The sequence below is a fragment of the Haliaeetus albicilla genome, chromosome 1, assembly GCF_947461875.1.
Source record: "Haliaeetus albicilla chromosome 1, bHalAlb1.1, whole genome shotgun sequence".
NCBI lineage: Eukaryota > Metazoa > Chordata > Aves > Accipitriformes > Accipitridae > Haliaeetus > Haliaeetus albicilla.
The window spans coordinates 50,480,576-50,496,994 of record NC_091483.1 but is presented as its reverse complement, the minus strand read 5'-3'; the positions used below and the strand labels follow the sequence as shown (position 1 = coordinate 50,496,994).

Genomic DNA, 16,419 nt, shown 5'->3' with positions numbered 1-16,419 from the left:
AAGTATTTTGTCACTTTTCAAATAATGGTGAGGACTTCTCATGTTTATTTCATACCAGTACCTGTTTCTGAAATAAAATGTGAGGTGGGTTAGAAATAGTGGATTATACAAACACAAAGTTAGTTACTGCACATCTTTGAAATGCTGAAATTAGAAATGCTAAATTAGAAATGTAACAGATTGTTTCAAATAAATATAAATCCTGGCTTTTAAAGTAGTAACTAGACACCACTCTTTTCATATACTGTCACAGAAACAGGCTAATACTGCAGAGGTTAGAGAACTGAATGGCAAGAATTTGATGACAAGAAGGTACTACTCCTTAAGAAGATATGCTCCTTTACTGGGGAAATCCACACTGTGCTTTGGCTTTCTGAAGTAGTTGCTTAAAGGTACCTGTGTGAGATTTCACTGGATTTACTACTTATCTTGTTTTAATGCAGTCAGCTATGGAAATGAATTATACATTTGCACCAAGAAACTTATTATTTAATATTTTGTTCCAGCAAATCTAAGTGAATAATCTGCATGGAAAGACCCCGATTTCTGCTGTCACATCACTGTTCCATGGTCTTTCACATTGTGCAGAAGAGAGAAAAAGAGCAGAAATAAATTCTGTGATTTCTCAGCGCTGGTTACATTAATTAACACTTCACTGCATGAACTACAGTGTACCCCTACACATGCTCCCGTGTCTCATTATTTCCATTATCTAGCATTCATTTAGGCTTCACAACATAGCATACAAAGATTACAATGTTAATTTTTAAATGAAACCCAAAGGCAAGTTTAATTTTAAACAGCATTAATTTTCATGGTGAAAGACTTCAGTGGCTTGTCTTATGCAAGGATGTTGATATTAAATTTGCTATTTAATAAAGACTGATGAACAAATGGAGGGGAGTTTGTCAATGAGGGCTCGTCAGTTTTGCTTCCTTTCCTCACAAGTTAATGACATTTGCTTCATAGACCGTCCCTAATGATGCAAAGGAGATCGGGCATTGCACAAGTTGCTGCTGCTGTCTTAGTTCAGCGGTATTAGGCAATCATACAAGTGTGACACATTAGAAAGAGATGAGCAAGACTTACTGAACTAAAATACAAAGTAGGCAATTTGTTAAATAAAATTAAAGGATGCGTATATGCATTTTTTTTTTTTCTTTTGGGGGATGAGTCACACTTCAGGAAAAGTTCCACCTTTCAGAGGCAGCACAAAAAAACCCCAATGGAACAACATGGAAGCAAAGGACTCCATATCAGATGAACATGAAAGACCATAAAGTGTGCCAATGCCTCTCCTGTTCCAATCACAACAGCCCCTGAAAATATGTATTTTATATTAAAATTGCAAAGTCAGGAAAAAAAACCTTCAGCTTATTCGGTTTAGGCCTTTGACAAGATCAATGATACAAAGACTATACTGAGGTAAGTTTGCTTTACCTGGGCCAAAAAAAAAAAATCAACCATATTTAGGTCCTATATCCAAAAGCAAAAAGAATATGTTTTGCTTATTTGCTCTTTGCTCTATATACCTCCAAATCAATCATCAGTGGAGAAAAAAAGGATAACTCTTCCCATGTGAACTTAATCCTAGACAGCTGAAACCTTGTAAGAATTTATTTCATTGACTATATGCAGTTTTGGCCATAACTCCATAAAGAACACTTGTAAGTCTGATGCTTTCAAATACAGACTAAAACCATGTCTCTAATGTCTCTTGGGACAGACTGAAAACTTATTTTGGACCTTATTTGATCGATGCTCAATGAAGCTAATATTCTGCCTGTGTGCACTATATATACTTCGATTGCCATTATTTTCCTCTGGGTAGGTAAGATAAGAAGATACCTTAGCAAGCCTTTGAATTGAGACCGTATCACACAATAAATGTTTCAGAAGTAATTGGATTAGTTCAACTATTCTTTCAGGAGGGCCTACTAAACACCACATCTATTGCTAGACTCATAAAAATAGATGGCAAGGTATTGCAAACACTCCAAGTGGCATTACAAGATCGTATTTCGGTCCTTAAAAAATAATTTTCCCACAGACACATGACTGCAGTTTCGCCAATGACAGTGGGAATTCTTCACTGATATCAGTGCCTGGAATGTGGCTCACTGCTAGCATAACATTTGCTTTCACATTGCTTCCAAAAATGGAGGGAATATTGCAGTTTTTCCTATCAGGCTTTACTGTATGCTGGCTGTTTATTTTTATTTAAATTAACTTGGTTACTCTAAACATATAAACTGCTCCCATAATGCATATTTTTTATAATTTCTTTAAAGAGACATCACATAAGTTTCTCCCCAGTAAATTTGGAGGACCTGTAAATAAGCTGCAGTATGATAGTTTCCATCTGACACAGCCAGTTTATGACCAGGTCATAAAATCAGAATAAACTGAACCTCTCACCTGAAATGATGGAAATGTTGATGCTTGTTTTCCCACCCTTAATTATATTACACAGAGTCAACTCAACCCATCCATTACATGATACACTAACTGTTTTCAGACCCTTCCAGAATGAAGATGTTCAAGTAATTATGAAGAAAATAGGCTAATTTACCTCTGTATAGACTGTTCTCATCCTACTGGAACCCCATACATTTTGTGAATGTGAGATAGCTAGTGCACGTGAGCCTCAGATAGTGGCTATGTGCTAAAGAGAGCAACACTTTAAGCTCTTGGGTGGCAGAGATAATAACCAGACAGGTCTTATGCAAAGTACTACTATGGAGATAAAATGTCACAGGACTGTTGCACAACTTCTGAATAATAGGACATTAAGGTATGCAGATACCTTGCATAAAGGAAAAAAAAAAAGAAAGATGGATAGATGAAAGGAAGTTTAAAAATAGGAAATCAGTCTTTTTTTCCTTTCTGTATGAAAGGAAAGCTCCCTGATGCTGAGGTTATTCATTACACCAGGACAGAAGCAATTTGTTCAACTATAGCTCAGGTAGTGTCAGCAGTTTCTTTATAAATCCATTTCTAAGAGATCTAAAGCCTGACTGTAATAATTTTTTCAGGCCTGAAACATTTCCTTAAAGGTCTCTCCCTGAGCATCAAAAAATATCATAGACTTATGTGTAACTATTTCTCTCATTTTCTGGTTAAAAAAAAATAATATTTTAATGATAGCACTTTGCAACATTTCCTTCAGTCATTCTTTTAAATTTGCTTCACCTGACACAAGTTTTTCCTTACTGGGTTGCCCAATGGCTTTATTTTTTCAGATGTATTTAGAAGCAGTAACAAGTAGCTGAACTATCCTCAGTGCAATCCTCCTGCTTTCCCCTCTCCCTCCTCTCCCCCACAACTTTAGGGTCTCGTAAGCAGGTAGCTAACAATGACTTTTTACCTCTATGATCTGTATGGCCACTCAGCTTCTGCTTCTAAAAATTCATAAGCAGCTGAGTTTATTCTGGTAATAATCTGTAGTTTTCTGAGGTTAATATTCAAAGTTACACTTGCAAAACTCTCAGTGTATTTTGCCCTCTCTGCCATGCCACTGAATCTAAAAGTCAGTAGAGGCTGGTAGTAATAAGGTGAAATTTTATCTTCCCACAGGTTGACATTTAGAGTCCTTAACGATGGTTTTGGTTTTTTTTCTTTGACCATCTTTTTGGACCTAGAGTAATGTAGAATTCTGCACATCTAGAAAAGTTGACAGATATTATTCCTAAACTTCCTATATTCCCCCTTTCTTCATTCTACAGCTTTTATCTAAAATCGTCCCCAGGCAAGTTTGTCATCTGAGTTTGTCTCAGATGTTTAAAGAAACATTGCACACAGTTTTAACATCCTCTCAGGTAACTGTGTAGTTGATGGGTATCAGCAGGTAACTTGCTGTTTTTCAGCGGAGGGAGATTTATTCATACATTCTATATTCCATCACTTTGCTGAAAAGCAGCCATAATACAGTATGCAATTTCACAGAACATTACCAAAAAGAATGCATCAGTGTAAAGACTAGATCTTAAAAAGTTCTGTCAGTGTAGCAGCCCAGTGGACTATTGCTTTATCTTGTTATAGTTCCTGTGACAACTGAGTCCTGCATTACTGTACTGCCAATTAAATTTTCCTACAGCACATTTTCCATTTCTTGTGAGTTCTCCCTTTCTTTTTGGCTTTATATACTTCCTTTCTATTTTCATACTTTTGTCAGCTAATGGAAACTGAGATTATGTGCATTAATAGGACACATAGTTTGGTGATGTTAAAAGTGTAGGTATTGCTTTCTGGAACTTTAAATTAAAAATTTTCCACTGCAATTACTTTCAACAGATTATTACTTTAACTTGTATAACAGTTAAACAGATTTAAAATTAATTAGTTCCCAAGCAGCTCAGAAATTAGTGTGGGATTTTTCAGTCAATGAAGTAAAATGGCACAGAAACATGATCTATTTAAGCAGAGACATTCTAGCTAAAGTTATTTAAATTATAGAACCACTCAGTATCACTTGATGATATACTACAGCAGAACACTTTGTGCACTCTTTCACAGAAATGTTAACATTAAAATAAATTTCATTTCTACAAATAGCCCATGCAGAAATAATTGGTCATTAGCATCATTTCATAGCATTGGACAGTGTAGAATGGTAGAGGAAAACTTCATATTATTTACCACAGGTCTTATACTGGAAATTAGTATAAGATGCACGTAATTTATTCCTTCCTAAGAGCCACAAAACAGCAGCAAGTTGTACTATAACACCAGACTTACTGAGAGATAGTGAGTGTACAAGTATCTTCTGAATATGCTGACCCCAAACTACTTTTTCAATGAATTAGACTTCAGTTCTCTTTGTTTCAAACTCCCTGAGGCCCACATATCTTTCAAAAATTGTTTCCTTGCTTTGCAAACTGATTTTCTTCCAAAAGGTCATTAAAAAACAATGTTTTTCCTCCTTCTGCAGTTCATAAAAATCTTATTCTGTGCCTCAGAAGCATAGCAAAACTTGCGAGTAATTAAGTCCCCCCTCCCTGTTTTTAATTGATGGCATTTTAAAACTAAACTCCAGAGGCATGAACTGTGTCAGTTGCTGATGCATTGAAGGGTTTGGCTAGTGTGCAGATTACCTCCACTACATTAAACTCCCTTAGCACTGCCAAGTATAGCATTAGAAAATTCCAGCGTGGGAGCAGATTGGGATTCCTGACTTGTCCTGTCTGGGAGCTGAAGGCCAGGTGCCTTTTTTTGTTTGCTTGTTTTCATAAAAGACAGCTCTTATGAGTCATTACAAAACCATGGCTGACATCGTTCTGTGATTTTTCAGGTGCTTTTAAGCCGCTACCCGGTTAATCCTACAAAAATGATGTAGTTACTTGGCAAAGTGAGCACAAGTGCTTGTGTGCATTTTAGAGAGGTGAAATTCTGCAGATTTCACCGGGTTTCACTTCCCTGCTAGACCATGGACTTGTTCCGCAGTCTCCATCCATGGGGTTAGTTGGTTTGGGCACCAATCCCAGCATGAAACACAGCTAAAGTGACTGTCTCACCTGCGTAGTATATTGAAAATTTGCAAAGCTGTGAATGTCAGGTGATTTTGAAACATTATCTCAGGCTCAGGTTACGTGAACATGGTCTGGGATTCAAGCTTACCAGAGAGCACAAAGGAGTCTGATTGCTCCTCCTCTGCATACAAATATTGCTCTGCATGCAGACCTTGGACTAGATTCACTGTATCAGTTATTTCTGTCAGCAAGTCCCAGTGATAGCTCTGTGCCGTGTTCCTTTAGGTTACCACACATTTCCTCTTGGAAAAACTTTAACTCCTTTAACTCCTTGCTCCAACTTCTGCTCAGAGACATTTCTACTTGCTTTAACACATTCTCATGAAGCAAATCACAAATATTTCGCTTCTTGGGGTGTTGGCTTGCTTTTTACAAGAACAAGGCAGAAGAGAGACTAGTGATTGCTGATCATTATGCTTAGAGGAGGGAAGGCTGTGAGTGCTGCCAAATTTTTATCATGTTAGAACATTTTATTGCACTGGAACACATTATCATCTTATCCATGGCAAACTTTCCATTGCCATACAAGTGCAATGTTAGTCTACTGACTACAGGAGAGCAACAATGGTTTGCTGAAATACCTTTCAGATTACTCTCTTTCTCTTTTCTGTAACAGTCACCTCATTGTCTGATTTCATTACAAGAAAGGACATCTGTCTCTCTATGAAATAGTGGTATTCATCTTTATAGTTTAAATACTTATTTTACTGTCTGATTTTTATTTTAATATTTTATCAAAAATTCAACATGTGCCCAAGCTAGAGAAGAAGAAGAAAAACTATGTCATAACCTGTTAACACAAGACAAAGGGACTTCTACAATTTATAATCCAACATACTCTGACTAATAGTAATCCAGGCAATGGGAAGGGTCAATGCAAATCACTATATTCATTTGTAGGAATCAAGACATAAAATTTTAAAAATAGAAAAAAAGAAAAAAAGTAAAAGTACAGTGAAAGGAAAGAATAATAAAATGGGGTTAACAGAACAAATGAACTGCTACCAAGCTGCAATATACACAAAGACTCCTCTTTATCAACTATATCGTAAGTATTTCTGCAAGCATTAATTACTGTCTAAAAAAAAAAAAAAAAAAAAGACAAGGGAGAGCCAGTATTAGATATTGAACTAGTAAAAGCCTAAGTTCTTGTAACTGTCTCCAGTTGTAAATGAGCAACAGCTTTGGCATTCCTTCAGTTATTTCTCTTTCTTGTTTCCATTGTCTCTTCTTAGCCTGCCATTCTGTCAATACCTTTTACTACACAAACTCTAGAGAAAAAGAGTGCATGAATATAAAGTGGGGAACAGCTGGGTTAGGTATCAATAGGTAACAATATTGCAAAGAGGGACTGGAAAATTGAGATTGTTATGCATCTTGAGATGGACATGGATCAAAAATTGCCTTCACATGTGAATAAACCAATTTTATTGGTTTATATAAACTTAAGCCTTAGGAAATACTCTGCTTCATTCAACATGGGGAAGACTGCTAGATGACTGTGGCTATCTTTGGGTGATGCAAAGAGTCAAGAGGAGAGAAAAAGCTTGGGAAACATGACCTACATGAACAATACTATTTTTAAAAGGGTCTTAATTAGTCCAAGAAGGCTAAGAAGGGTGTAGCAATATTTGAATACTTAAAAGACTGCTGCTGATCAGCCATCTGGTCTACCTGTCTATGATGGAGGGGACAAGAATTAATAGCCTTAAACCAATACTCAGGGACAGTCTTTGGAGACCTTTTCAACAGAAAGGTGAAGGAAACTTAACTTTGTTGTCTGGAATAACTGCAGAGTCAGTATTACTGAGTATGAAAAAGCCTTAAGAAGCTTTCAGAATTTAAGACAGCATTCTGTCAGGAAACAGGAGAGCAGTTGCTCACCACAGGCAGATGAACCAAATGACCTCTCACCTTCCTTTCCCCTCCAGCCCTACCACTCTCTAGTAGCACTGTTATTCCTCTATTTTGCATTGATCATTATAAATGCATGTTCAAAATCCTGCTTAATGTGTAAGGTGTTTCAGGGTCTTCGCTAGTTACTCAGCCTGTTGCTTTCTCCTGCCTCATGGCTGAGAAACCCTCAGGAGTTCCTAGGTGGACACTGGTCAGAGGGGCTCCTCTCAGTGACTTGGTACTTCCCACCTGTGGCAAAATCATCCCCTCTGTATTGGCTTTGTGTGGCAAGGTTTTGGTAGCGGGGGAGTTACAGGGGTGACTTCTGTAAGAAGCTGCTGGAAGCTTCCCCTATGTTTGAGAGAGAGCCAATACCAGCCGGCTCTAAGACGGACCCGCCGCCGGCCAAGGCCAAGCCAATCAGCGATAGTGGTAACGCCTCTGTGATAACATTTTTAAGAAGGAAGAAAAGTTGGGACAGACGGAAACGGCAGCCGGAGAGAGGAGTGAGAACATGTAAGACAAACAACCCTCCGGACACCAAGGTCAGTGAAGAAGGAGGGGGAGGAGATGCTCCAGGCGCCAGAGCAGAGATTCCCCTGCAGCCCGTGGTGAAGACCCTGGTGAGGCAGGCTGTCCCCCTGCAGCCCAGGGAGGTCCATGGTGGAGCAGATATCCACCTGCAGCCCAGGGAAGACCCCACGCCAGAGCAGGTGGATGCCCGAAGGAGGCTGTGACCCCGTGGGAAGCCCACGCTGGAGCAGGCTCCTGGCAGGACCTGCAGATCTGTGGAGAGAGGAGCCCACAGAGCAGGTTTTCTGGCAGGACTTGTGACCCCGTGGGGGACCCACGCTGGAGCATTGTGCTCCTGAAGGACTGCAGCCCATGGAAAGGACCCATGCTGGAGCAGTTCATGAAGAACTGCAGCCCGTGGGAAGGACCCACATTGGAGAAGTTTGTGGAGGACTGTCTCCCGTGGGAGGGACCCCACGCTGGAGCAGGGGAAGAGTGTGATGAGTTCTCACCCTGAGGAGGATGAAGCGGCAGAAAATAACGTGTGATGAACTGACCATAAACACCATCCCCATCCCCCTGTGCCGCTGGGGGGCTTGGTAGAGAATCTGGGAGTGAAGTTGTGCCCGGGAAGAAGGAAGGGGTGGAGGGAAGGTGTTCTGAGATTTGGGTTTATTTCTCATTACCCTACTCTGGTTGACTGGCAATAAATTGAGTTACTTTTCCCCAAGCTGTCTGTTTTGCCCATGATGGTAATTGGTGAATGATCTCTCCTGTCCTTATCTCGACCCACAAGCTCTTTGTTATATTTTCTCTCCCCTGTCCAGCTGAAGGAGGGGGAGTGATAGAACGGCTTTGGTGGGCACCTGGTGTCCAGCCAGGGTCAACCCACCACACCCTCCTTTCTCACTATGTCCTGTCTGGATCTCATCCTTCTCCTAGGAATAGGATTATGACATAATGATGTAATTTTTCTGTATGCCTTAGCAGAAATGTGTTTTAAGCTTTAAACTGAGGTTCCTGTTTCTTGGTATTGCTGATGTGCTAACGCACGTAAGAAACATTGGCTGCCTTACAGTATAACACTTATTAGTCATATGGCAGTATTAGTAAAATAATTGAAACTAGTTCACTCTCAATAATCAATGAAGCTTAAGTATAATCAATCAAAACTAAGTGAAACTAACTGACTGATAAATCAGAAACATAGGTTACCTGGACTGGATGACATTTTCCTCATATTAGTTTTAAGGAACCCTCTGAGATACCAGAGGAAGAGAGTTTGCCATATATATGCACACTCTATCTTGCTGAATCTTGCACTTTGCTGTTATTTAGCCTGTCTTATTATTTTCACTGCTGCCACAAGTGGTAATAGTCCTACTATCCTAGCATGGTAACACTATTGAGAACTACAAACCACTGAAAATAATTAATTAGTTCTTCATAAATCATTAGTTTCACTTACAGTACACAGAAATTATTTAAAAATGCATTATTATCTCTATTTCCCTGTAGATTTTTAGGGGGTTTTGCCCTTGTTCATGGGACTAATTTTCAAATTTTTCTTTGTAACAGGAAAAGTATAAACTTAGTCTTTTTAATGAAGACTGAGATTTATGCCTAATCACAAGTCTGTAGGAGAAAGGACTTTAAAAGAAATATCCCAAAACACATAACAATCACAATAGTTGGAACATTTCTATCACTTTTTTTTCTGATAAAAATAGTACAACACTTTAGAGAATTCCTCCAAACAAGATCCTCTCTTGGCTCAAGTTGATATTTTTTCCATATTCAAGCCACATGAATCTGATTGTCATCTGTACTTAAGATCCCTTTTAGACCTCTTAAGAAGTGTGTACAAGGGCCTAGATGTGAGTAGAGATTTATTTTATGACCAATTTAATATTTCTTTTCTCTGTCAGGATGAGATAAAGGGTTTAAAAGGGGAACTTCAGTTCCCAAAGAAGGAAATAAACTATTCTTAGCACTAACATTATCCTTTAGTTGGTCCAGTGGCTTGGGGAAAAACTGGAAAGGAATTTGTGGGACTTCCCTGCTAGTTTTCCCATCCAGAGAATGTTTGCCCTGAGTGGCTTTCTGAGATCTTTGGTTTTTTGTTTGTTTCCCAAAAGAAAAAAAATAATCAAGATTTATCCAAATAGAGCTGACATGACTCCTTTTTCCTAGGATTCTGCATAGCTTCTTGAATACATAATTATTTTTTCAAATATGGATTAATTCTTGGTCTTTCTCAACATTTTCTTGTCTGTCATACTATTTTATAAAACATATACCATAAGATGCATATATTGTATGGACATCTTAAGCGCCATATCTTCTCTTTTGTTTTTCACTTTTCCATAGGGACTGAAAAAACATGCATGCCATATTAGTGACAGTTTTGACATTTAAGATATTTTTTCTAAGTGTATATGATTTCATTTTATTTCTTTTTTTAGTTTGATTCTATTTCTAGTTTTACAGCAGAATAAGTAATTTCTCTGGATGAAGTACTTAATAACTGTTAGTTTAAACTTACTAATGGTATCCAAAATATTTGAGAAGATTAAGATGAAGGGATTTATAGTTAATACATATGTTCTATTAGTTTCATTTTAGATTGACAGAAGTTATTACAGCCAGTGGTAGAAAATTAGAATTAATTACAGTTTTATCTCTTGTAAAGTTAATATTTTCAGTTTCCCAGGTTTACCTAAGCACTTCAAACTGTACTTTCCATTCCATTTATAAATGTATAAAAGTGCTGCAAACAATGAAACACATCCGTTTTCTGGATTTTGCAAGGGAGTTTAGAGCCCATGACACTGTGATGACTCCAGAGTGCTTTCTCAAAGAGAGATGACAAATTGTGTTAATTATAACAAATGTCAGTTGTTGAAATGATTTATTGCAAGAACAATGATTGGTTGGTTATAGACTGTAGAGTGGAGGCCATGCAAGACTGTTTCATGTGAATGCAAGCACACTCTATTCACAATCTCAGAAACAGTTAGCTATAATGGGTTAGTAGACCAATTGATATAGTAGTACAGGTAACTAATTAACATACTGCTATTCTAAGCATCATGTCTATTTCGATAAAGTAAATGGGAATCACAGCGACATGTGACTGTCACCGTAAATTTTAAGGAAGTTTTCATGTTTTAAATACATGTGCTTACTGTGCTTCATTCCAGTGTAAGCAACTGACATTTAATATACTGTGCCTGTTTTAAAAGATACCTGTATATATGATAGGTAATAATGTAGTTTAAAATATCAATAAGCACATATTTGATTCCTTTATCATTTTTTTCTTAAGCTGAGGAATTTTTTCAAAGGAAAAACAACTTGCTTGACAGGCTTTTAGATGGTATTAATAAGGTATTAATTGCCTTTTACTTGGAAAAGAGGAAAAGTTATTTGAAGTGTGTTTGAAGCTATTGTCTTTACTGTTATTTAAGGTTAATCTTATTTCCTTGAAGACAAAATATGATAAAATTACATACGAAAGGCAAAAGAAAGAAATAGAATGACATAAAATGTAGCTATGTTTTTTTCTTTTACTGACTTACTCTACAGCCCTACTGTTGAAGAAAAACAGAATCAAAGCATTGTCAAATCACATCAACTGCTCGGAGGCCCAGCACATCAGACTCCCTAAATCACATTTTTTAGCTACCTTTTCACTCCTAATCTCTCAGAGGTGCTGCAAAAGTGAGGTGTTAGCTACCCAAGCAAGTTATTTCTAACAGAAGGCAAGGAAGGTAAAGATTGATTTAAAAAGTGAGGAAGAGAAAGTAAAAGAACAATGAGGAATAAGGATGTAAGCAGATGCAAATGTGCATTAGTGCCAAAAATTGTTTCTCAGAGAAGATGAGGATTTTTTTGTTCAGTCTATTCAGAATACCTTGCAGAAAGTGGATGACAAATGTCCAGTTACAGCCAGATGGATATTAGTGCCCCATGTGATTAAGGGCATGAAAACTCTAAGAAGGAACTCATTGTTTCGATTCACTTGAACTTCCAGTACCAATACCACACTATGAACATCAGGTTGTGAGATCTCTCCTATTATTTCACCTGTCACTCAGATGTAATTTACAGCACCTAGTGCCCACCTAAACATCAAGATCCAGGACATACGTGATGCATGATGTATCCAGGTACTTCTCAAGAAATGCATGGGTTTTCTGCAAGTCCTGTATCAAATCACGCAGCATGGAACCATCAGATAGCTCTGAAATGGCACTAGATTCCTCTGTTTAGATACCTGAATGTCTCCTATAATTTCCATTCCTTCACAGGCATGAGTGCCGTACAGGCTTCCAGTTGGATTAGTGGTATTTTTGCTTCAGCAGAGTCTATGAACAGCATTCTACAAGAAGGTCAGTTGGGCCTTCATTAGAGTGAAAGCTAGTTAGTATAAACCTGTATATGACCTTCACCTGCAGGGTATACTACTTCTGGCTACAAGTTTCATGCCTGGAACTGGCAACACAGGATCAGGATTTTTGTGAACTATTTTGAGCATTAAGTGCTCAAAAACAGAGAAACATGATGAATAAGCTAAGGATTTTATCCACAGACTTTAATAAACTGAAGCTGATTAATTTCTCTGCTCATACAAATGAAAAGGTACAGTTTGGATGGCTTTGGCTGACATTAAACGTGACTTCTCCCCTTTTCTTAATCTTACAGAAATCTCTTCAAACACTGTTTTGGGAGAGGAAGTTAAGAGAGAAGAGCAGAACAAAGAGAAATCTATTTCATCTACAGCCTGAAAAGCAGAAAATTTGTTTTAGTCTTATCAGTTGGGCCCTCTTTTCCTTGTGGATATTGTAGTAGACAAGAAGGGGAGGGCAGAAGCGTTTGGGTTACTAGATAGATTACTTGCAGGTAGTATTCATACTCTGCTGAAAATAGCTTAAGCAAAGGAAGTTTTGACCTTAAAATTTCTTTTATTAAATGTTTAATGAATATTGGTGGGAATTAAAATGATTCTCATTTTTATAGGGTTCAAGATAATCTAGGGATATGCTCTAGTTTTTCTTTTTTCCACAGTTAGAATAAAGAAGTAGCAAAAATTGTCTCTCCAACACCCAAATTCCCAGTTGCCCCTTATTTTCCAAAAAGGCTTTAGATGGCCATTAGCATTTCACAAAATTCACCTTCTCTGCTGAAACAATTTATTTCTTGTTAGGATGGTAACTCATGCTAATTAAGATAAACTGTTTCTAATTAATTGAAACCTGGCATTTGTAGACTGGATTGGAAATGTCTGCAAAGAGCACAGGAATTGGAGTCAGATAAATATTATTGATTTGCAAGTGTCTGATTTAAATTTCTGGATATGCATTACTCATATGCATATTTATGTAAAAAGGTCTCAGAAATCCAGCAGTAAGTGAAAAAATCACTCACTAAACCTTAGTGTTGTTGAAAACTAGAGATTAGTGGGACTACACCCACTAAAAAGGGCTATCAGTTACATAAACATACTTGAGTAACGTTCATTTTGAGTTGATGTTGGCTATTTATTTGACTGTAAGAGAGAGGGGTCAGCTATTGCCACGTATAGAAGAGAGTCACAATATATAAATGGATGGAGCTGATGCTGAAATAACTTCTTACCATCTCCCCTTTGACCATTTGGAGCTTAATGTGGTATTTCAAGCTGAAGAACATATTTTGTGGTCTGCCAGAAAGGTCTATTTTAACTCCATTTGATCCAAGTAGTATCTTATTAGAGCTCTCTGTCCTGGAAATAAGATTCATAAACCCTAACTCCTAAAATCAACACTGTTCAGGACAGGGACTGGAGATTTAACTTTTTGTTCAGAAAACAATGGCTAATCATTATTTACCTTGCACATATCATTGTGACAACAAAAGGATGCACACTCTTTCTAAACCTACAGCTCATTTTTTTTTTCAAACCATGAGACGGCATAGTAGGGAAAGAGGATGTCTTCCTCAGGGCTACTACTTTTCTTACGAGGCAAAGTAGAGACAGGAATTAAGCAGTAGCGTGCTTGTTAACTTACTCACTTTCAAAAGCAGGAAAATAAACAAGAAATGCTTAGCAACCAAAGTTATACACAGTAAGACTCTGGCTCGTGAAAATATAGACCACAACCATAGTTCTTGCTGTTTTCCTCCCACTATTAGTATTAGAATTCCATTTTATATTTTTAGTTTTCAGGAATGCCTTCAGCACTCCAAGTCTGCCATCATAGATGAGTCTAGAAATATGTTTTATATGATTACAGTGACCTAAATGACAAATTGTAGGTTTAGTGATGCTCTGTTAACATAAGATACCTTACAGTGGCACTCAGCACCTCTTTACCTGTATTTCTTACTACCTTTACTCCTAGCTGACCCGGTGAGTTAAAAACGTCAAACTGTGTCAGCCCTCCAATAATTCAGATTGATAGGGCTAGGCAAGCACAAGGGAAAAGTGAGCTTGGCTTCAAAAAGGCAGCCTGAATTTCCTTTTCTGAAGCGAAGAGTTAAAGAAAAGCATTTGCCTGCCTGTGACACAGTTCCCTATCTGGGTCTCTCCCGAGGCACGCACAAGCGGCTAAATCCATGACGATATTTAAGGTTCACTTTGAACTTGGACTCGAGTCTGTAAATGCCATTTCTCTGCTGCAGTGCCTGCTTTTATAACCTGTCAGCAGTCTGCACCATCCCTAGGGAGTACTGAGGCTGCCAGACTGACCCTGCACGCAACGACCTCCCAAGTATGTTGTATGTTTGAGAATATCCCCGGGCTTGCATGCCTCAAGCATAGGCAGCTGCCCGGTGGCACTTCCCAGGGCCACAGGTCCTCCTTTGCCTTCCTCCCTCCTACCTCCACATTTAGGCAACCGGGGAGGCAGTGAACATGTAACGAAACTCCAAGAAGGGCCCTAGTTCCCACAGCACGAGGGAACATCACTATCACGTAGAACTGTGACTGAAATACAGTATGTGCCTCAGGGGTGGCTTTTGAGTGGGTTTCAAGTTGCAGCGTAGGAGGGGGAAGGGTTAGTCATGAATACAGTGATGATCTCAAGATCAACCCTGGCATGAAAATTCTGAACTCAAGAAAATGGTAGTTTTGTTGATACAGTTTGTGAATTAGTAGGAGCCTCATCTTTTTGAAGAATAGCAGGTTTGGCATTGTGGGTCTGATGGAGCCCCTGAGCCCTGATGTTACAATAGGCACTTTCTCCCAGTTTCCATTGTTATACAGGTTTAAGGAAAGGATATAACCACAATCTACTTCATCCACTTCAAGTGAAGCTGAGTTCATGCTAGCACTTTGTCTGCTGAACTCAGTATATAGCATATGGGTTTCTTCATTTTACTCTTCTCTAAAGTGCTTCCTTTCCCAAGAATGTGCTGTAGGGTCACTTATTTGGCCTAGGTCAATTCAGCTCTTTCATTCTGTAGAATAGTTTGTTTTCTTAAAGAGCCACAAAGAACCAGTTCTTTTAAGAGTTAGATAAGCATGAATGAAGAAGAGAAACCAAAGAAATCTGTGCTTGAATAGAGAAGTATGTAAGCTGTTACTACGAATAGATATGAGCTCAGTCATCCTGGTAGTTAATGTCCATTATGATGCCTTTCAGAAAGAACTACACTTCTTTATGGCAGTCATCTAGCAATCCTTCTGTGAACAAATGTTAATGGAAGATTGTCTGAATAGTGACTCCAGCATCTAATCCCTTATTTTAAACAGCAAAATCAAGTAAAACACCACAGACACACAATGTACAATGTTTCTCTAAACACATGCTAGATAAATAAATAATCCAAAGCATATCTGAAGGCTTCTTACACTCTTAACTAGGGATTACAATTCAACCATGTGTACCATAAGTTATTTATTACAACATGAAACAAATATATATTTATTTCAGACACCAATTTACAAAGGAGATAAATATAGACAGAACAAACTTTTATTATGCCAAGGTACAATTAAACATGAAGTGAGGTCTTTCATAAAACAAATACAACCAGTGTCCCAAATCAAGTTCCACTGGAGAAATAAAAGAGTGTCATTAATATCTCATCCTGAATATACTGTAAATCTTTAATTTCATAGCACAAATGTGTTCCTCTTTCTGGTATGTACCACTTAGGCACATTAAAAAAAGAAAACAAAACAAAACTAAAACCAAAAATCAATTTCCATTTTTCTTTTTTCTGGACAAATGAAGTATTTCTTCTCTGGTTTGTTTGGTTGGCTGGTTGGTTTTGGTTTTTAACTCAAAAGTGTAAATGATGGACTCTAAGTGAAACAAAAGCCCTTTAAAGCAGACTAATCCATTTAGGGATCAGTACAGGCTTTCTGGAGTCTATTGGCAGTGTGGCAAAGTGTGCACCCTGCTGAAGGTAAGACATTTATGTGAGAAACAGTGGAAAAATGAGAATCTAAAGCATATTTTTTTGGCATCAACTGTATATAGGATTCAGTCAG

General features: G+C 38.0%; 1 long non-coding RNA gene across 2 annotated transcripts in view; it reads right to left on the bottom strand.

Moving 5' to 3' along the window:
* The window catches only part of LOC138686376 (uncharacterized), a 38,872-nt gene extending 36,177 nt beyond the window's left edge, over positions 1-2,695 (bottom strand). For both annotated transcript variants that reach the window (XR_011325716.1, XR_011325715.1), the window contains exon 1: positions 2,573-2,695. This is a non-coding gene — a long non-coding RNA (uncharacterized lncRNA). The remainder of the gene's footprint in view (positions 1-2,572) is intronic.
* Positions 2,696-16,419: the final 13,724 nt, after the last annotated feature.